General features: G+C 43.6%; 1 long non-coding RNA gene across 1 annotated transcript; it reads right to left on the bottom strand.

Moving 5' to 3' along the window:
* Positions 1 to 16,064: 16,064 nt before the first annotated feature.
* On the bottom strand, positions 16,065 to 21,597 carry LOC136295760 (uncharacterized). The gene is made up of 3 exons (XR_010722796.1): positions 21,462 to 21,597; positions 20,637 to 20,803; positions 16,065 to 16,169 (listed from the first exon to the last, which is right to left on the bottom strand). It is a non-coding gene; the product is annotated as an uncharacterized lncRNA (long non-coding RNA).
* Between the last annotated feature and the right edge of the window lie 971 nt (positions 21,598 to 22,568).

Raw genomic sequence — 22,568 nt, 5'->3', positions numbered from 1 at the left:
ACTGTTGCTCTCATGAAAGTTTCTGATTGATCTGTTTCCTCATTTACCACAGAGCTTCTATGGAGGCTGCTGGTTGCTTCAAGACACAAAGAGAGCTCCTGCTGAAGCAATTATCTCCGAGGAGGCAAGGGGTTAGAGTTTATTCCTCCTGTCTTCCCAGTGCTTCCTTGACTCACCAGTGATGTTGAAATAAAAAAAATTTCCCCCGAGTTTCCCCCACATTATCTCCCCTAGTTTTTCTCACCAACTCTCCTCTCATAAAAGCACAAATTATGATGGTAACATTTAATTTCAGACAGCTGGTTTGCTTGAAACTTGCTCTTTCTTCCAGTGAACTTTTCCCCCTCTTAGGATGTTGTGTGTTTTTTCCATCATACTGATGGGTCTTATCTTTAGTCCATGCCTTACTTCTCCCTGCTGAGTCTTTATACATGGCTCCTAGCAGGCAGAAAGGAGTGTTTGCTGTTTGTTTAGTACTTGTAGCTCCTGCCCAATTAATGGAATCACCCAGCAGGAGAAATGCAGGTTTTTAAGTCATCCACAAGTTGAGCAAGGTCGTGCACTTGGTGGCAGTGGATTAAGGCTGGAGCTGAAGCTCCAGAGTACCCAGGCTTCCCCAACAGTGGTTGCTGCCCATGAAACAAGGACGAGATGAAAGCACAGCTGAATGTACCATACTGAGTGCTGTAGCTACCCCTGAGTGGATCATGTGTGCTGGATTTTGGGAGTGGAATGACCTCCACAAAGGGAGTGGAGGAAACCCACATGAATGGTCTCATAGAGATGTCTCATTGTGGCCTACTGACACATATGTTAGACATTTAAACTGAGCATACTTACCTAACTATAGGGAAATCCCTGTGCACCTCAAGGTACACATAAAAACTCTATCATTTATGCAGAGTTTTTGTGCTACCTCAGTTCTAACTTGCCCTTGGGTGTAAGAGAGAAAATAGAAAGAAAAAAGCAGTTTGTACTATAGGAAGTCTGAATAGCAAGCTCCAGCTGACTGATTCATTAAGCTAAGTGCAACATGGAAAGTTCAGTGTCAGGGAAATAACAGGGCTTTCTCTCCTGGTGGCAGGCAGCCATGGTTGTTGTTACTGGCATGGTCAGCTAACGCAGGATTTGGACACAAACTTAATATTCATCCTTCTGGTATTAGCTACAGATGGATAAAATCACCATGAGAACTACCCAGTAGTGAAAAATACATGTTTATACTGTGTTTCTCTCAGTCCAATGAGGTCAGTTCTGTGCTGGGGCTGGGAGCATGTCTGGTGGCTTCTGTGACATGTGCAGGTGGCTCAGTGTTCACTGGACAAGTACATCAGGAAGTTCTCTGCATCACAGCCAGGCTGCCTGGGACAGGCCAATGCCTGGTGACACAGAGATGAGCCCAGATGAGACAAATGCAGCGTGACCTACGCATCCAAGAGATGTTTTCTTAACAAGCACTCTCTGGCACAGAAGAAGAGTATTTCCCTCCAACATCCTGTGTCTCTTCTGTGTTTGGAGAGAGGGGAGCTCTGAGAGTACAGCTGTGGAATCTGAATAGGAGGTAACAGTGCAAATATGTGTACTGATTTTCCATACAAAACCCTGATTTTCAGTACAGGATGATTTTTTTTAAAAAAAACGAATGCTGCCTGGGATGCCTTTTGTACTTCCAGTGCTTCTTCTGCATGTGGCACAACAGCAGAAGGGTTTTGGTGTCTGCTATAATGTGGGTAATATGTTTCTGATTTTTATCAAATTGTGGGAGGTATCCTGCAGAGATAACACAAATTATCTTTTTAAATGAATGGTAGAAGTGATCTTGTATCTGAGAAAGTGTGTCCATGGATTCCGTGAAGTGAGTTGGATGGCAGATAGAGGTGAGCTGGAATTCATTGGGTTGATATGGATAGGATAATGGTGGGTGATGTCCCGAGACTCACAGCAGGACTGATGGTCCCAGGAAATCCAGAAGAGGTTCTGCTGAGAAACCAGTGGGAAACCTACCTGCTGGCACATGGTCCAGCCTGGAGGTAAATGAACCAAGAGGCATGGAGGCAAAATGGATGAATGTGACCTGCCTTGTTTCACAGACCACTAGGGAAAGAAAGGCCTTGTGTGTCCCTGCTGATGATCCAGCACTCAGCTTGTGAGAGACACCTGAACCAATGGTATATAAGCAGGTGGAAGTTACAAAGATAAAAGAGAATCTTAAATAGCATTAAATGGAAACATCAAATTATGTGAAGTCCAATCTTTCTACTGAGAAATACAAATTACAATGAGAAACAGGAAGGGGGAAAAGAGAAATGAAGCATGTGTGGCTTGGTTAGCTGTTTGGGTTTTTTTTTTAATTGGAAAAAAATATGCTTTAATTGAAAAGCATATAATTGCAAAAAAAATTAAACAGAGTAGAATAAAAAATATTTTACTTCTCCCGACTTTGTCACTCTTACCTCTTCTGCTCATCAATTTTCTCTCATGTTTTAAACTCCCCGCATCTTGTTTTATAATTAAATTGTGAGTTCTTCAGGGCAGCAGCTATATTCAGATATGGAGCAGTAAACAGCCTGCAGCAATAAATACCCTGATTGGCACCACTGAGCAACATAAACACTATGTAAGTAATGAGAAAGTCTGAGAAGTGCTGAGTCCTGGATAAACACCATTTCTTTTCAGCAGCTTACATTATAGTGGAATTAATTCAAACAGTGCACAAAACCATGTCAATGCATTGGCTAAAGGCAGGCTGGATACTGCTTGGAGGTATGGAAAGACATAAAGAGCTGGGTGAACCCCATGGTGTCCTCTGGGAGGAAAGATGCTCTGGGGAGGAGCTGATTTGGAACTTGGAGCCAAGCTTCCCATCCTTTGGGAAGGAAAAAAATTTGACAGTTGTCTTTTTTTGTGACATTCAGGAAGGATGAAACATCTCTGTATGAGATAGATCCAAACTCCCACCACAGGCGGGAAACCTGAAGAGCTATCCTGCTGGCTGCTTCAGTTGTCCACATTTATTTATTTAGAGCCATTTGAGATATTCTGTCATAGGCCCCAACTTCCAGCTGCCACTTGGGAGGGAGAAAGGTCATGTTTAATATTTGGCAATTCTGTGTAAATATCTTGGATACCAGAGGCAAAACTGGCACGAGACATCTGAGTTTAGCCAGCTAGTTGGAGTGCCAAGATGCCTGCTTTGGGGTGAAGTGGGCAGGTCTCTGGACTCCACTGACTGTAACAGAAGCCTGGACATCCAATCCACATGTGGACACCTTCTAGGTCTCCTAACCTGAAAGGGGAACATTTATTGTCCTTTCAGATGTGCCCCAAGAAAAGACTTTGCATAGTGTCCTTTAAGATGATGCATTAAAAATTGATCAATGCTAACATTGTGAAAGTTCTTTAACCTCTTTTTAAATATGAGGGGTCTTGAAGTGGAGCTGGAGTTGCATGTGAGAATGGGAGATTCAGCCCTGCTCTGAGCAAGCTCCACAGAGCTGGGCAGAGCAGGTGTGGCTGGACCCTGAGCTGGCTCACACCGCGGGTGTGTGGTGCTGCCAGAGCACCGGGCGGGCTGGGCAGAGGGAGCTCACGGGGACAACCACTGGCCACTGGCCTGGCATCATGCACTGGCTTGTGCACGAGGCTGTGCAGAGAACACATCTCAGATGTTACTGAAAATGCATTACACATCTTTTTTTTTCCTTTCCTTTGCCTTTTTTTTTTCCTCAGAAATAATTTCCTTCTGAAATTTCCTTCCTATGTGAATTTACTGCAGAAATAACTAATGTTTGCTTACATGTTTGTACAAGAGAGGCACAAGGAGCCTCTAGTGTCTGACAAGGACGCTGTGGCAAAACAAATTAAAAATATAGACAGAAAGCCAGAGTGCAGAGAGAGAGGTTATTATACCAAGGATGACAATGGCCCTCTGAGACAAGTAGGAGGTCTTCTGAGATTTGACTCAATACCTCAAAAAAAAAAAAAAAATCCATGCATGATATCAAAAACTTGTATTTGGCTGGTGCCTGAAAGTTGTTGGTGTTTCTAGATATGGGCATATGGAGAAAAGAAACAGTCCTTGACCACAAAGGACTACATCATGTAGTGTTATCAGACGGGAAATAAGAAGGGTATTTAAGATCACAGGTATTTTGTCTCAGTATTGGAGCTGGACAGATGGGCTGTCTCTGTATTCCCAGATGTTCTTAAAGAGAGAAGGAACTGACTACAACTAAGAGGTTTTTTATCTGAAAGTCAGTACCAGTATGTTTTTTCACCTCATATAAACAAAGAAAAAGAAGGGTTTGTTCTGCTTCACTGGAGCAAAAAAAAGAGCACAATAGAGTTCCATTCAGGCACACAAATAGCAACTGTCCTGTGACTTCTCTATTTAAACGGGTATCCATGGTGAGATCTGCCTTGCTCTCAGTAGATGGCTGCGGAGCAGTGCCATGGTTCACACTGCAGGCAGGGAGGAAAAGGCATCTGAAAAATTCCCCTTGCAATGAATGAATGAAGAAATGCAACAAGATATCAAGTGTCTGGTGCATCACGCTGCCAAACATGATGCCTGTGTTCTCCACCACTGCTTTACTGTCCCTTCACACTGCTTTTCCAGGCCCATTCCAATTAAATGTATTCTGTACTTGTAGGCACAGCCCTGACCAACAGATGGTACGCAAATAGGTGTAAAAACTGCAGCGTCACAAGGGGCTTCCTTGCCAGGCTGCATTTCTTGTTTGCTTTCTTCTTTCAGTGCTGGAAGTAGGGATTAGTAATCTTCTCTATCATAGCCAAGCCTGGACCAGACCTCTCCAGGGTCTTGCCCAGCTCAGAGCACACAAGGATGACCTGGTGCTGTAGGCACCGGTGAAGACGTCTGCTGTGCAAGTGGCCTCTAGCAGCAAAAAGAAAAGAGGAGCTGGGGCAAGATTGCTGGACTTCTTGAACCACTTATTTTCTGGGGAGAATGGCAGACCTTCCTAAATTCAAGACACTACTGGTGTGGCATCAGTGTACCTTATAACTCCAAAATAAGCCAAAAGTGGGTTAGGGAGTTAAATACAAAAATACTGCCCTTGGGCTGTTATTTGTATTCTGCATTAAAATACTGAGGGTTCACACTTTTCAGATCTTATCAGCTAGAAAGTGTCATATATCATTTAAAAGTGTTATATTCTAGTAAGTTGAATGTAAAATCCTCTTATAGATCATGACATTCACTGTAAAATTATTAGCAATGCTAATGCTGATACAAATTGTAAGATATTGATATACCAGTGTTAATGCATTGAATTTGAATTCCATCAAAACCAGTAGAAAAGCTGTTCCTGACTTTAAGTGAGACACAGATCTGACCTATACATTTTTAAAAGCTTATGCCTAAGTGCTAAAAATGGAAAATATTAATTAAAATGGAATCTCTCTTTGCTGTCATCCAGGCAAAGCCAAAGCTTTTGTATACACCTTTACCCTTCATTGCTGTATTTTGCTTCCATGTCAAGCCTGGAAGCACATTCATCAGTAAGCATTTGGTTTATTCAAGCCAAGTCAAGAGTTAGGTGCTAACTCCAGCTGCTACCAATACAGCAGCCATTGAAATGTGAAAGCACGGTTCAAAAGACCTAATTTTGTAAGTGTTTTCCTGTGAAATCCAGCCTGCTTTTGAAATCAGACTTTCACTGTCTACCCTAAACCAACCAAACGTTACAAAACCTGGAAAAGCAGCTAAGGAATCCTGCTGGTGCAGAATGATTATCTTGCATAGCTTCTTCCTTTTCTGTCAGGGCATGCCAGGGTAGGTGTTTGTGATGTACCATGGTCCTCACTGTTCTTTAGCTCTGTGCTCAGTGTGGTCTCCATGGACAGGCTGCCCCTTTTATTTGTGTAGCAAGTATGGGAAAAGGCAGAACTCAGCAGTGCTGGCAACAAGGACTAGACAGGAGGAACAAAATCACATGTCTGGGCTTCTGCAAGGGAGAGGCGGGCAAGGTTTATCAGGAGGTGGAGGCAAACCAAAGCAGGCAGAGGTGGATGTTGGTGCAGGGCTGACGGTGTGACAGCAAACCCAGTGTGAACCAGGTGTGGGATGGGCCTGCATGGGGAGCGCAGGCAATGCCCGCTGGTTTTGATCTGTGCTAGGGAAGCAGATGCCTGTAGAGTCAGAAGCAAACTCTTGTGGTTTCCACATGCTCATATATAGCATTCTAGCAAGAAGAAGCAGATGGAAGCTCTGACTACCCTGGGCCCCATTTCTGGGCAGCGGCTGCAAACCCTTCAAACCTCTTTGAAGAATGGCGTGGGTTTGCCTGCTTAAGGAATGGAATCTCGGGATTTCCTGCTCCCTTCCACTGTCCCTGTCTAGGTTTTGTGGCATACTCAGCACTCTGGAACACATGCCCAGTGCTGGTGCCACAGTCTGGGAACAGCCCCCCGTGAGCTGCACGGGCAATCCCATATGCCCCAGGTTGTTCAGCGGGGCAGGGTGGGTGTGGCTCCAAGCCAGAGGAGTTACCCTGCTTCTCAGGTGGTGACTGTAGAGCAGACATAGCTGGACTGTTTGAATGCCTTCCAGAAGATAAATCATCCGTGAGCACTGCTGAAGTGAGCTCAGCAAGCACAAAAAGTAGGGCACGGCTGATTTTCCATCACCATTCACTTATAGTAGCAGAGTAGAAGATGTTTCAGAACAGCCTTGGTCACTGACTGGGAGGATCTCCCAGCCAAGGGTCACCACCTAATGCATCCACCTGCCCAGTGTGGCTGAGGGCTGAGACAAGCAGCACAAGTTTTGTGGCACCTGACTAATCCCCTAGAGAAGCCAAAATATATGCTTTTATCCCTTTGCAGTTTGAGAGGACCTGTATGGAGGAGGTGGAACTGGAAGCAGGGTTTGACCTCATTATGCATGTAGCTTACACAGAAACCTAGAGTGTTAAAGGGATTTTTGAACTTTGCTCATTAGCTTGTAGCAAATCTCACTGTGCAACCACAGAGCTATCCTTAGGCAAATACTGTCTTCTCAAGTGAGTCTTCTTAGGTTCTCCAGCTGTTGCTAGATGGACCTAGCATTTATATCTTTCATGGTGCATTACGTGCATCTTTGGAGACAACTGAAGCTGAATTTGTCTATCTTACTAGCCATGTGGCAAGTAAACCCTGTGCTTGGCTTTTGTACAGGTGTCCATCACAGACAAAAAGGGAAAGGAGGTAAAAGGCAAGAAGAACCTGTCAGAAGAATTGAAGGAGAAGCTGGAGCCAGTCCTGGTCAGTCCCCCTTACAAAGTCTCATTTTGAGTAACTTGAACTGGCAGGTGAGGGCACTTCACTCTGAGGCCTGCACAGAATGTGGGGCTCTGGCAGTTTTCTGGTGGTTCACCAGTGAAACTGACTCTGGCAGAAGGAGATGAAAAGCAACTCAAAGGGACAAAGCTGCAAATGAAGTAATAGGAAAATAAAATGATGAGAAGAGGAAAGCACCTCTGAAAGCTGGCAAGTAGAAAATTAATTTCAACCTGAAACTGCCACTTTACCAGGATGAAATCAGAGAAGTTCTCTCAGGAAATAAGCAAAATGCTCAGAAATCCAGGTTTCAACAGTGACGTTCAACGTGAGCTGCAAATGCCTCAGGGAAATGGCAGGCAGATCAGCAAATAACGAATTACAGAAGTGAAATCAGGATGTAATAAAAGCCTCAGTACCCCTTTGAGATAACATTTGCTTTTACCTGGAGAGGTTCCTGAGAGGGTTGTGGGAGCTTGAAAGAAAGCACTAGCTCCAAAATTGCAAGCCTCAGAAGCAGGAAGAAAATAATTGCCTCCCAAAGAAACACGTAGGTAAGAAGATGCCTCCGCTGGGAGAGGTCAAGTCAGTAACAACCATGTCTTTAGTCATCACTGAAATCCTGAAATCAGAAAGGCGGTCATGCAAGACAAAAAAGATTTGCTTTAAGGGCTGAAATAGTTTTCTCTATATTAAAGGTGGGACCAAGCCATGAAGTACAGCTCTGACTTGATCTCCTGATCCAAAATTCACAAAAGATTGGATTTGGGTTTTTCTGGGCTGGGCAAATTCATCTGGATCTCACAGAGCTTGGTAATGTTTAGTTCATTGAGGGTTTTTTTGTCTCAGGTTTTGCTCCAAACCTAGATAGATGTGTAAAATCCTCTGCAGAACAGAACCAAGAGCAGATTTGGGGCACATGTATTTTGTGTTGGCATGCACCAGCTCTGAAGAGCAAGGACATTGTTCCATTGTGTCACTGTGCCTGTGCTCATCCTGCTTTGTGTTGAATGTGGTAGCACCACACAGTTGCTTCTAGCATTGCAGGTGTACTTTCATGCATCTATAACAATAGGGATACTAATCACTGCGAAGGCTAGTAAGCTTTTGGGGCTGAGGGCATAGAGGAAAGCTCTTTCCTCACCAAACCCTGCACTTATCAGCTAATCTCACCTTGCTGTGACATAGTTTATTTCTTGGAGGCTTTAACATAGGAAGCCACACTACAGGATGCCATGGGGACAGGAGGAACCACTCATCATCTGTCCCCCTCCACTTCCTCGTGTGGGGACTCAAACCCATCAGTCATCCTGACCCAGGACCATTTTGGGCTTCTCTGATTCCTCCTGTGTGTTAAATAAAGGGAGGGATGCTGCTGGTAAGGAAGCAGGAAGGGTTGGAGAGAAGGCCAGTTTGTGTGTTCCCCCAGAGGAGTGCAGGAGGGAGGAACCATGCCTTCACGGTGCCTCAGAGCGCAGCCACACTCAGCTCTGCTGGCTGGGACATGTGACTGGGATTACAGGTAGTACTACTGGTGCTACAGGTACTATTAGTGCCTCTTTGCTGTGGTGTTGTTTGGTACTGTGTCCTTTCAGCCACGGCCCTGCAGGATGTCACCTGTCACTTCTGCAAAGCCTCTGATGTGCAGGCAGGTTGTGCTCCTGCCGCACGGCGTGGCAGCTGCCTGCTCCTCCACACTCCCTTCTCATGGCAGCACACCACAGCATCCTTTTGAGGATCATACTGGGATATTGCACTCCTGAGGAGCTGTAGCCCAGGCCTCCCATGGGGGATGGAATGCTGGAAGCCATTGAGTTGTTGCAAGAGGGTCCCAAGGAATCCTTATGGTGATTTCTGTACATGGAGGGGTGAAAGCTGCCATGGCCAATATACACCTGAAAGTGTATGAGCAGTGCTGGAGGGGGAAAGGGTGGCATGGAGGGGGAAGTAGGCAAGGGTGTTGCTAGAGAGGTCAAGATATGTGGATGGAAAACACCAAAATTGGAGAGGAGTTGTCTGGAATATCCTCCTCATCAATTTCTTCATTTTGTAGAAGGACAATAAGCCTGTCTTCTAGCTGAATTTTAACTTTATTGGGTAAAGATTTCCTGTTATTTTGATAAATTCAGCCAAAAATATCAGTGAACAGAAGCAGCACAGTCTTGCATGTTCATAGATCCTTTACCGTTTGTTTTTACCATGGCTGGTTTTGGACACACAGGAAGGACCTCGTTTCTATGTTCTCGTCTCCTACCAGAAGGTTTTGTCCAGGCATACCCAGGCTGTTTGTGTTCTCAGACAATGAGCTGCAATATCCAGAATTTCAGACAAAGGTCAAGGTCCTGTTGTGCAAGGCAGGATATTTTTCCCAGAAGTTAGTTCCTGCCCTGAAGAAGTTCCAGAGACAAAAGAAGACTGAGGCCCAGCTGATGACAGAGACGTTGAAGGCACTGGTGAGACACTTATAATTAGTCTAATGAGGATCAATCAGATGACACCAGCTGCCTAACCATTGTCAGGTCATTTTATGGGCATTACAGCAACAGCATGGTTGTAAAGAGAAATGATAGGGGTATTAAGCAGTGACTACTTTCAGGACAGGCTTTTTCTACTCATGAATGCAGGTTTATGAAATAAAGCGTAGAGTAACAGCAATTAATTGGGATATACCCAAAATATGTGCTTTAATGAGTGCTGAAATCGCCCATTTAATGCCCACCTAATGCCTTAGTAAAACCCTGATTCCTGCGCACACATTCAGTATAATTATCCCCATTTATGCCTTTTCTACATGCAGTACAAAAGTGAACCAAAATTTGGTCTTTCTAAGTCCAGAAAACACAGGCACAGAATTAATTATATTGTTAGAGGAGAATTCTAACCAATGGAATTACCTGCTTTTCACAAGCAACTTTTTTTTAATCCAAATCCTTCCGGAGGGGAGTCCATGGTTTCTAGAACATCCAACTACTCACCTCTGCTCTACATTCACTGCCACTATGCAGTGAGTAGGTCCTGTGAGTAGTTTTTCACTTTGTAGTCTCTCCATGTTCATACATAATTTTCCGAGGGTGAGGTTTTTTCCAATAAAGGAGGAATGTTCATACACAAATGGCAGTAGGTTGAAACGTGCATTGAGCCAGCCTGGAACTTGTGGTTTAATAATCCCTTAAGACATTAACCAGGAAGGGACACTTGCCTTCTGTATGTTGTATAAAACTTAAAAGAGACCGAGGGAGGGATATGAATTCATTATTCATACATTATTCAGCACTCATTATTCTTTCCCCTTTGCTAAAGACTGCACAAGTGTGTGAACTCCCTCTAGTCAATGGAAGTTCAATCACTACCAGCAGTAGACCTCAAAGCATATGTTGGCTGACCAGTGCTGGTGTCTGGTCTGTGGGGAGCTGAATCGCCCCCTCCCCAGTAAGCTGGTGGACATACGTGTTCAATGACACAGTTGCCAGTGAGCTGAACTGAAATAGTGCATTAGATGTTGTGTATTGTCAGCAGGTCAGAGAAACAATGTGCTTATGGAAGTTTTATCTCTGCTGCTGCTGAGCGCACTATAGAGAGGCTATGAAAAAACTCACAGGCCATAAAAAGCTGAAAATTATGTTGTATGTAAAGGAAAGGTCATTTGCCTCTGTTTGGGATGAAAGTCACAGACCTGCTATAGCTAATTCTTGGAAGGAATGGTAACTTGTGAATTTTTCATATGCTTATTTCCAGGCTTAGTGCATCACTTAATTTATTCTATTTGTCATACGAGGAGGTTAAAGAGATGCAGCATAAAGGCATGCAAAAAGCCACACTCTCTATCCAGATATATTAATAGTTATCTATAAATAGATCATGTTACTTGCAAATATGCTTGATGCTAATATTATTTAGCTAAAATACAAGCAATAGATACTGCTCTCTAAGGCACAGCAAATACCTTCAAAACTAGTCCATGTTTTAATAGATTTCTTGTGCCCCTGATAGACTTCAGGTTAGATAATCTACATACCTGACACAGTTTAAGCAACCAAGACAAAGGAAAGGGTTAAAAACTTCTCAGCATTGCTTTGCTGGAACCACAAGAACACTTTTCCAAAATCACAATGACTTTTCTAATATTCACTCTAATATTCACTCTCAGTACATTCAGATACCCAATTATTTTTTGTCATATCTGCAATCTAATACCAAATCTGATTAAAATGAGAAAAACCTATTCAGCACAGTGGCTCAGCAGTTAAAAATGTCATTCAACAATTTGCCAGGTCACTGTCACAAATATGTTGCTAGGTGACTGCAGATGTTATCAGCCACTAAAATATATACATTTTCCATATGTATTCATTACAGAAGTTTCTGTTGAGTGATTCTGTGGTACAATGAAATTGGATGCCTTATTAAGGACCTAAATATTTTAAAATATATAATGTAATCTGAATTATATTGAAAACTGTTATTTGTTGTGTAAGTGGAGGAAAGGGATCCAAATTTGGGAAATTTGACTAAGGGTTTCTAGAGATTCAGCTCCCTAGAAACTGCAATTTTACACCATCCTCTTGGGTTTCGTAACTTCTGTGCATACCTAAAGCTCACATTCTGTATCTAATTATTCTACAGCTGATCCCTGTTAATTGGCATTTCTATCAGATAGTGATATGACTCATTAACCCTTTGGAAAGCAGTCTTTCAAAAGTTAACAACCGTAGAGTTTGAAACTTCAGGCTGACGTAATACCAAGTCATAAAAACACATGAACTTCAGGCAGTTTCAGATGTCATTCTGGGAGCTGATTGTATCAGTCACACAGAATTCACCCTGCAGGTCAAGACCCCAAAAGTTGGGCTGGTTTTCCAGCTTCCTGTTCCTGGCAGTGGCAATGTCATCCACACAGAGGTTGGTCTCTCTATCAAAGTGAGCCAGAAGAGCTGCCAAACCCCTGGCAGTGTGCACTGGTGACATTGGAAATGACCAGGGCACACATTTAGGTACTGGGCTCAGGTATAAAAACCTGTGTTAAAGGGTTCCTATCTGCAAGCTGACTCCACACTTCAAATAATGGGGGCAATAATTGGATACAGCTATCTTTGATAGTGCAAGTCAGATCTACAGATTCATTCTGGCCTCAATATCTGCAAGTGTACATTGAGTAGATATGAGGCAGGGTTCAAAGAATATGCTACTGGTTGCATTTTTCCTAGAGCTTTGAACTGTAACATCTGTGTGTGCTCCCTGGTTCAATGTTCATCTGAAATGATTGAGAGATTACTCAGAGTGGTTTGGCAGGGACTTGCAAGATCACACTTTTCAGCTCAGACCAGCCTGCATCAAAGGTATTTACACGTGCATGGATTTAAGTATAAACTGTCCAGAGAGAATAATGTGCTAGTGTTAAATCCAAAATTATCTCCTCTGGCTCAGGGAGTTCCCGGGCCATGAGTGATGGAAGACTGAGTGTTTTTTCTGAAAAAAATACTGCTATTTATTATTTTTTTCTGCATTCAGCAAATTTTTCCCTAGGTATCCACTTTTGGCCACATATCAGAGGTGAAATACTGCACGAGATGGATCTTGACCTGGTCTCTGTGGCCAGTTTTATGTTCCTAGGCCTGTGCAGCACTGACTCTTTGTGACAGTCTATGTGATTTCCAGCAGCATGGGGAGTTCATGTCATTGGTCTCCAGGGGGTAGTAATAGGTACAGAAGGAAAATATTACAGAATAAATCCTTAATCTTTCTGGCAAAGCTGAAGGGAGGGCAGTAGTTTGTGAAGTTTATGGTTATTGTAGGTGCAGGTTTTAGCACAGCCTAAATAGTTGTATGTGTTATGCCTCAGCAAAGTGTCTTTTACCACATCAAAAAAAAGTTTAAACAACATAAAATGTTCTTTGTTCTTAAAAGAGTGAGATAGCACCTCACAGTCTGTCTGCTGGAGGTTGTGCAGTCATGCCATTGCTCCAGGAAGAAGTGATATTGGAGGAGATTCATTGCTCTTCCTCTCAGCTTTACTGGCATCAGCTAATGAAACAGGAGACAGTGGCTGTGAGTTGTGGCTTGGGATGTTCAGACTGGGCTGTGTGACCTCTTGAGATCCCTTGCAATCAACATTTCTGGAGTCCATAGAAGGCCTGCACTCACCTGAATCAGTAACTCTAGGCAGCTATTCCAGAGCATCTCACATGGCTTCACACATTTATGTGATAGCAGCTGCATTGTACCCCCTCATCAGCAAAATTAAATGAGAGTGATGCAGCTGAACTGGCTGTTTGACAATTCACCAATCAAGCAGGTGGATATAATCCACACCCTTTGGGATAACCTGGCATATCTGACCTGCTCTTCAAATGTCACTTCAGAAGGACCTGTGTCTATTATAGATTCTGTATCATTTTGAAGGGGGTGATCCCTTCTACTCTGCTTTTGTGAGATCCCACCTGGAGTATTGTGAGCAGTTCTGGTGTCCCCAACATCAGAAGGACATGGAGCTGTTGAAATAAATCCAGAGGAGGGTCATGGAGTTGATAAGAGGACTGGAGCATCTCCCCTGTAAAGACAGGCTGACAAAGGTGGGGCTGCTCAGCCTGGAGAAGAGAAGGTTGTTGTGGAGACCTCAGAGCAACCTTCCAGTATCTAAAGGAGATCTGCTGGGAAGATGGAGAGAGACTCTTGATCAGGAACTGCAGTGATAGGACAAGGAGTAATGGGAACAAATTGAAAGAGGAGAAATTTAGGTTAGATATTAAATGTGGTTAGACAATGGAATGAATGGGTTGCCCAGGGAGGTTGAGGATGTCCCAACCCCAGTGTTCAAGGCAGGGTTGGATAAGGCCTGGAGCAGCCTGGTTTAGTGGGAGGTGTCCCTGCCCACGGCAGGGGAGCTGGGGACTACATGGTCTTTAAGGTCCATTTCAAACCCTTATCATTCTAAAATTCCATGAGTATCTCATGTGTCCAGATATATCTCCAATGACAGGACACACTTGTCTTTAAGAAACTGAATCAATCCCTGCATGCCTCCTAGGGTGAACAGAAGCAATTTTGCTTTTTGGTCTTCACACAGAAGGTGTCAGGATATCCTCAGTGGCCTGTTCACCTTCAATAATCATTCTCTGCAAGGCTGTGGTTGGTAGCTTTAGCTTGCAGAGTCCCAGCACCAGGTCAAAAAAACACCCAAGCGCTCCAGTGCACAAATGATGATCTGGGATAAAGCCCTGCTGTCAGATTACATTTGTTCAACAACGGCAGTTGCCTAACCAGGGCCACAGGTCAGGCTCATGTGCACGGTAGCTCATTTACACGTCGTTTGGGTTTTGCCTCGTTCTTTCTGCTGTCACTCAAAGTGGAGCTGGGCGTGGGCACCGGGCCCGACGGCGTTTCGGGGAAAAGCCACCCTCGAGCAGTTCTCACGGTGGCAGGACAGGGACACAGCCTGGATCCCACTGCCATTGATGTTTTTGCACAGACACCAAAGGGACCCCCAGTGCTGAAAAGCATCTGTGACAAAGCTAAGTGCAGAAGGATGAGTCCTAGGGACAGTAGGGTGGTCTCTAAAGTTAAAATTACTTAAACAAATTGTTACTCAAGTGCAATTGCTGTAGCTTCCTTGTGGTATTTCCCAGAAGCCTGAAAACCCTTGCTTTTCTCAGTACAGACAGTGGAATATCTTAAATAAAATACATTCCTATTGGCATTTCTTTTAATGCAATGTCAGAAACTTCCAGAAAGATGTTTGAACTGTAGAAATTGAAGTCAATATTACTTAAATTTAAAATTGATTCTCTGTTTTGAATCTGAGCAATCAATCGCCCTGATCTTGGAATAAAAGTTCCAAAGAGAGCTTCCCACAACATGACGTGGAAGGATAGAGATGTGCTCCACACATTGGAGATGGTGGGATTACTGTAGGTAGAGCCAGCCTGTTTCCCTGGAAATCAAACCACCTGAAACCTGGCTGTGCTATCAGAATGCTGCAGCCACTGCCAAGGTCCTCTCTGCATATTTAAATTTACACCAACTCTGTGTTGTGACAAAGTGCCAAGCACTGATGGGAACCTTCTGTCTCTAGTAAGAATTTTGGACACATAATAAAAACATAGGATTAATATAGCTTTGCTTGAAAGCAGAATTTAAATGAGGTTATTTAGGAAAAAGCAATCTTATTTCTTTGAAATACTATTTCATTATATGAAAATATAACAAATTAACATTTATCTGGAGAATACTTTTTTTTCTTTATTTCACAATTGCTTTTTAGCATTTCCAGACTGAATAATATTTTCTAGAATATATTTATTCTGGAATGAGCTTTTGCAGGTATGAGTGATAGAATCAATCAAGAAACTGACTATGTATCTTTAACAACAACAAGGAGGAAAACAACAACAATAATTGTGGGAGTAATAATAATAGTAAAAAGTCCAACTTAATTCTGAAAATGTGGAAAAACTCAGTCTTACATTTTGTCCTTTTTTTTTAATGATATGTACACAAGTTTCTGATGCATCATTTGATCCTGTCTTACAAACTACTTCAATATACTGAGATTTACAGGCATCTGTTTAGTTTATCCTTGCTTTGAGAGTCAGTTTGATGATAGCATATAAGTATTATCAGAAGAAAAAAACACTGTAACCTAAGAGCTGTTTAATCTAACAGAGACAAGAGCAACACAGAAAAAAGAATAAGACTTAAAGCTTTATTAGCAATGAATACTATTTTAACATGCAGATGAGATCACAACAGATTACCCAATGAAAATGGTGTCTTCTCCATTAGTTTTTGTCTTCAAACAGGCACTTGAATGTCAAGGTGATGGTGAGCTCTTCTGCAATAGTCTTGTCTCTGGACCACTCTGTGAGACTGAGGGAGATCTGAGGAAACCTGCCCTGGGGGAAAAGACCAGAACATTAAATTTTCCTCTTCTCCTAACACAATTCCCTAATCACCATTGAGCAATTATCCCTTTCCATTTGCTCTAAAAGGAAAACAAGTGATAATGTAGATTAACTTAAATGGCTAATGATTATTCAGAGATGTAGAGTCGACAAGAGTTTCCCTAAATTAAGCAGACTGGATCCCGCTGTGATATACTCTTCTTCATGACCAAGGCTTTAGTATTTCTCCCTTTGCTCAGTCTTCCAGAGGGGCTGCACATAAAAGCACCTCTGGACTGGCAGCCTGGTACATTTAAAATAAACTTTGTTATTGGTGGGTTGTTGTAAATGTCACAGAATTTTTAAAAGTTACATTTTCCTACAGCCCACTAGAGAAGTGTTAAGTCATTAAAATAATGTGTGGTGTGTTTGTTTATTTATAAAGGACATATTAATTGTAGTTTAATGGACATGCAAACTTTGCTGTTTCAAAAGAAAAGTGCATAACTGTTGAAAATGCTTTCTAAAGCTGTGTCACTGGCATCTGCTGTTCAGACTGTCAATACTTTAATATTTTGAAAAGCAAGTTAAATTAACTTTCCAGTGTTAATGTACATTGCACACATGCATGGGCACTCCAGTTCACTCATTTTGGATGAGGCTATGACTGTATAAACAGAAACATTTCAGAGAAATGTATTCACTGGTTTATCTTCAGCACAAAACACCAAATAATAAGGAGCTAATATTTTGATTTTTTTCACATGAAGCACTGCAGTACAGTCCCACTCATTCCAAGATTGGTGCTGAGAGGAGTAAGCCAGCTCTTACAGGATGTACTTCCCTTGCTGTGTGTGCTTCATGGCACTCCCCAGAAGCCTGCACATTCTTGCTTTTCTCAGAATGGATGTTGAGTTATCTTTAATAAAGAGCAGTCCTACTGAGATCACTTTTAATGCAATGGTGGAAGTTTCCAAAAAGACATTTAAGCTGTAGAAATCTGTGGGAGTTGCAATGCATAAGGACTAAACCTTTCTACTGTGCCACCTAACAAAGTCCTTCATTCACTCTCTACATAGCTTGTGCTGCTACCAAGCGCCAATTTGTATCACTGAAAATAAACAGAGTAATTCTTATTCATAAAGCCTGTATTGCTGGCCTCATTCCTAATGACTTTGGACATAATGCAATAAACTTTCATCACTTCCACTGTGCAGGAACTGTGCTCTCCAGCATTGCCATCACCTCTGTGCATCAGGTGAGTTTGATTTTCCTGAAGGCTTTACTTATCCACATTTGTTGTCCCTGGGCCTGGTGCAGCCCAAGTGGCACAATGCTGGCTTTGGGAGCATGTGTGGTCCACGTGAAAGGCTGAAAGCAGAACAAGGCAAGTTTTGAGTTTGAGGGATGCTGATGTGTTGGTTTGAAGCACAGATTGATGAGGAGAAGTAGGCTGTGTTAATGGGAAGGCTACCTGGTGGTTCCAAGGTGACAGAGATCTGCAAAGTGTGGGATTGAAGGCATTTATTTCAACTGATGCTCTGCTAGAGAGAACATAAGCTTGGAGCATAGGATGAAGTAACTGGTATTTGTTTTGCTTTTGTGTTTTTACTTCATTTATCTTGTCCACACACGTCTAAGCCTCAAATTCCAAACCACGACTTAATCCCTTCTCCTCTGGAGCCCGTGGAGGTAGAAAACAAAGTTGTGGTAAATCATATTATTAGACTTTAATAGCCAATATACAGCAAGTAACATTTTTTCCTCCCAAGGGAGTTATTTAATGTTTAATGAAAATACCAATTTGCATAATTCACTTGCAGTATAAAGGTCACCAATAGTCTGTCACTAGGATAACAGGGTAATTACTTAAGATAAGTATCTTCATCGACAAAAGAATGTTAATTTGTTAGAGGACTGCTTAAAATTATTGTATTTTAATTATTATATCATCTTTATTCTATTTTTAAGAATGTCAGAACTTCTGCAGCAAATTCCCAAAGCTGTGTATCACTTTCTCAAAGTCAGTGGGTGTTAAGACCAGGCAGACCAGGCTTCTCTATTAGCTGGTAGATGAATGACAAAAATATCCATAAATATGAGAAGTCTGAGGGAACCTGAGTGATGGACCAGCATAGAAGAAGGTTTCTGGGTCAAAGACACAGCAGTCCCACACTGTGTCCCCTCTGTGCTGGGATCAGGAAGACCCTGATGGTCATTCTCCACGACCAAAAACACTTGAGTCACAAATAAAATATTCTCCAAATAAGGACCTTTTTTTAAAAGTTGTGGTCTAGGAGAAAACAGAGAGTGGTTCTTAGTAAAGCATAGCTTGGCCAAGCACTGGACCCCTGCTGAGCCTTTGCATGACCAAGCCCAGCTAAGGACTGGGCATCATTGCATTCCCACAGGAGGAAGCAGAACATGGAAATCTCTGCTGGGACAGTGTGTGGAGCCCAGCACGGATCCTGACAGCTGCACACTATAGGCTGCTTTGGGCCAGGGGCCACCACCATGCCCAGAATATTTGCCAGGAATATCCAAAACTGGCATCCACCTGTGGTGGAGCACCCTGCACTCCCAGGGGAATATGTGCAGAACTGGCCTGCAACAGGGACTTCCTAAATTGTGAGTCTATGCAATGTAGCCACAGTCACACAGGAGTACTCCTGGCCTGGAGCAACTGGTGTCAATTTGTATCTCAGAGGGCATCGTCCTGCTTCTCTGCAGATTCCTATCAGCACCATCAGCAGGGCTTGTAAAGATGACTCAGTCGAATACACTCCTTTTCCCATTCACTGTAAAGCCAGGAGGATTTCTCCCTTATCCTATAGGTGCACCATAAGGGTGTCTTGAATACAAGGAAGTGACCCTGAGTGAGTGACACACCGTTTGCAGAGGGACAAACCTACTTTTGAAACTCAGCACAATAGCCCAAAACCACACTGTGTTTCATTTAATGATTACTCCTGCACAAAGCTTTCAAATAATGAGCACTAACATATTTTAAACCTGAGCAAGCTAAACATTTAATTTACTATTCACTCGACACCACTTTAGTTCATTAAAATCTCTGCAGCATTGGAGAAGGGGAAGAGGGCAATATGATTAAGATAGCATGATTAGGGCAGGGCAGGGGTTCCTCTCAGCTGAGAGTTGAAGGAATCTTGTTCTTTCCTTCAAAGACAGCAGTGCTGGTTCTCCTTGGCTGGGCCAGGATGGAGCTCCAGGAACCAGGTTTCCCTGCCTCTTGGGCACTCTGCAAGGTGATGGTTTGGGCATAAGCCTTGTACTGCACAGAATGACCCCAGCTGTTTACCTACGTGTCCCCAGAGTAGTATTTTTAAGGGATATAATATTGATAACTCACCTTGCCTCTGCTGTGATTTAGAAGGCATCTAATTGCATTTGTACAAATAATTATACGCATGTATATATACTTTAATGTTAGTTGACACTGTGAAATAAAGTAGATGTGCCAACTTTAATAAAATCTTGGCAGCTATGAAAAGATGAGGGATGCCAGCCTGTGCCACAGCAGCAGCAGTGAGGGGCTGCAGGTGTTGGGGCTGATGCCCAGGTCTGGCCTCAGTCTGACCCCATCCCCAGGGAGGTGTCTAGTGCCCAGGGCTGGGGCAGTTCCTGCTCCCCTCCCAGTCCTGCTTCCTCCCAGGGATGTGAGGCACCACACACAGCCAAGAGCTGAATGTGCAATTTCTGCAAAATCTTTCTTCTGCTTGCATTTAATCATAGAACTTCTTTTTCCACCTCCTCACAAATCAAGACCCAGGAAAACAGTATAAAATTCAAGGCTGGATTTAGGCAGATTTCTAGTCAGAGGCTTCTCTGCTCTGCAAGCCCTCCACCCCCTATGGTGATCCAGGGTATGACCATTTCAGATGTAGCTTCCACCTGCTTCCCAGCTACTGGAAGCCATCTCATTTGAGATCTGTGGCTGGTCACTTCTGTTTTTAATTTAGGTTCTGTGTGATTTCCCAATGCAGAACTCTCATTAAAGAGAACTGGAGCACAATAAAAATAGCCTTTAGGAGACCAGCCCGTCCAGTCATTCAGGAGGTTCCTTGCGGGATTATTTTCTTGATATACAAATGCATGTAAATAGTCACTACTGGCTTTTTAGTATCCTTCTTAAGAGTGGCCAATAGCAGACTTACAGAAGAGAGCTTTCCAGTAACTGACATATGGAAGAGTTTCCCAACAGCAGCATTTCCACACAGTATCCCAGCTTTAAGCTATCTGAAGTTAAGGCCTCCTTAAACCACAAGTGGCATATTTGTCTTAAAAAAACTAATGTAACACAGCATCTAAAAATAATCCCATGGAGTCATACACTCTCTTGTTCCTCAGCATTTGAATCACTGCAGCTGACTCCACAGTGTCATAAAACACATATCCAAAAATTTCCTAGGGTGAAATACTTAAAAATAAACACAATCTCTCACTCTGTAAAGCACATACCTAAGTCATGTTATTTCAGAAAGTGCTGAAGGCTCTGGATGAGGAAGTTCTGGCCACTCTGGTGCCCAGAGGCCACACATGGCCAGAGTCGTGGGCACCCCACCAGCTTGCATGCAATTCAGCTTGCATCAAGCTCTTACAGTTGTTTTCCCACATGAACTCAAAACCTGAAAACAATTAAACTGTTAAAAACTTGATTATTCTCCAAAGCTGCGACCTGTGGTAGAAGTCTCATGTGCTAACAGAGGAGCAGTGCATCAGCACAGGGCTCAGAGCAAACACCAGAAGTGCTGCTGAGGGACCAGAGCCATCCCTGCTGTAATGATTCTCAGGCAGCCAAGAAAATTTACTCTAGCTGGCAACGAGCAGGAGGCAGGGAAATTATATTCACTGGTGTTATGCATTTTTTCCCTCTTCAACCAACAGTTTAAAGGAGACACAGGGGGATGACAGGAGCCCAAATACTCTGTTGACTGAATCTACAAATAGGCAAGCCCCTGTTGTTCATAGTCTGCTGCTCAAGGTGGTTTCTGGTAGCCCCTAAAATGACAAGGCTCATCTCCAAAATGCTCAAATTGTTAAAAACAAGTGTCCCTTTCTTATATACCACAACTTCATATTATTTGGGAGTGTATGAAGGAAAAGAGGTTAAGCCAAGCCCTGGATTTAGGCAGGCAATTTTTCTTTGACTACAAAAAGAAAGAGGCTGAGACGCCTTCATTTAGGTGGCTTTGATTCATCCCGCAGCACCAGCTCTGAACTGGCTGTGCATGGTCATCGCTGCGTGTGACAAATACTCCTGAACGCCCGGAGCACAGTCCGTACCCGAGGACTGAGGCACTCCGGTTTGCGAAGGTGGGAAGCGTTGCCCTCAGAGAATGCAGGTTCTAAAACAAAACCATCTGCGGCTGCTAAAACAAAACCTGTCTGCAAGGTGCTCGCGGGGAAAACGAGGCAGAAGCCAGATAGCATCTCTCCCTGCTCCACCCCCTTCACACTAATTATGTGACCTGAAAGCTCATGCCTTAATTAGCCCAGAAATCAATTACACTGGCTCCTCCTGGTGGCTGATGCCACCAAGCTCACACGCACGGCTGTGGACATTGGGGTTGAGCGCTCATCTTCTCTCGGCCGTGCGGTTTTTATGTGCTCCGCCGCGGAGCCGCCCAGCGAGCCCCGCCAGCCTCCGGCGGTGTCCGGCACAAGCACTCGTGGTCACCGCTTTGGCCGTGTCATCGTGAGGGTTTTGCTGCTGGTGGTCGCAGCGTCCCCCGGCACGGCGGCAGGATGGGCGGTGGGTGGTGGGCTGTGGCTGGTGCTGCGGCCTAAGGGGTCGCTCCTGGTGTGTGCTGCTGGGACTCAGCCCTGCACATCCAGCTCCACGAGGAGAACTGGAACAACACAGCTGAAAAGCTCGCTGATGCAGGGGGTAAAGCATACAGTCCAATAATAAAGGAAAGCGGCTGGATTAGGAATTGAGCCAGTTTGTGTTCCCTAAGCCTACCCAGCATTCATTTTTTGAACGGAACAATTCCCCTCTGCAGCACAGAGAAAGCAGCGTTCTCCCCCCGGGGAGGCTCGCCTCAGGAGAGGGCGTGGGCAGGTCAGGGGACACTGTGCACTTTCATGGTAAAATTTGAATAAATACTCTGCATGGAAACAGGCCCAGTGACTGAGTGTGCTGGCAGGCTAGCCTGGAGACCTGGCTGCGTTTGAAGGACTGTCGTTATAATTACTGTCACCCTTACTTGCATCAAGAATTACAACCACATGAATTTGGAGCCTCATAACTTTTAGTCAGTGCTTTAAAGCTGCCTCTCTTTTATGCGTGCCCAGTGGTTTTCTTGACCTATTTTTGGACAGTGAGGAATTATTTGTTTTTATATTCAGACTTCCAACTTAACCATGATAATACAGTCAACAGGAGGCTGG

The sequence above is a fragment of the Chamaea fasciata genome, unplaced genomic scaffold (genome assembly GCF_029207755.1).
Source record: "Chamaea fasciata isolate MVZ Bird 193981 ecotype frontalis unplaced genomic scaffold, bChaFas1.0.hap1 SCAF_1, whole genome shotgun sequence".
Classification (NCBI taxonomy): domain Eukaryota; kingdom Metazoa; phylum Chordata; class Aves; order Passeriformes; family Sylviidae; genus Chamaea; species Chamaea fasciata.
The sequence above is the reverse complement of the archived record's forward strand: the minus strand, read 5'-3'. Positions and strand labels throughout refer to the sequence as shown.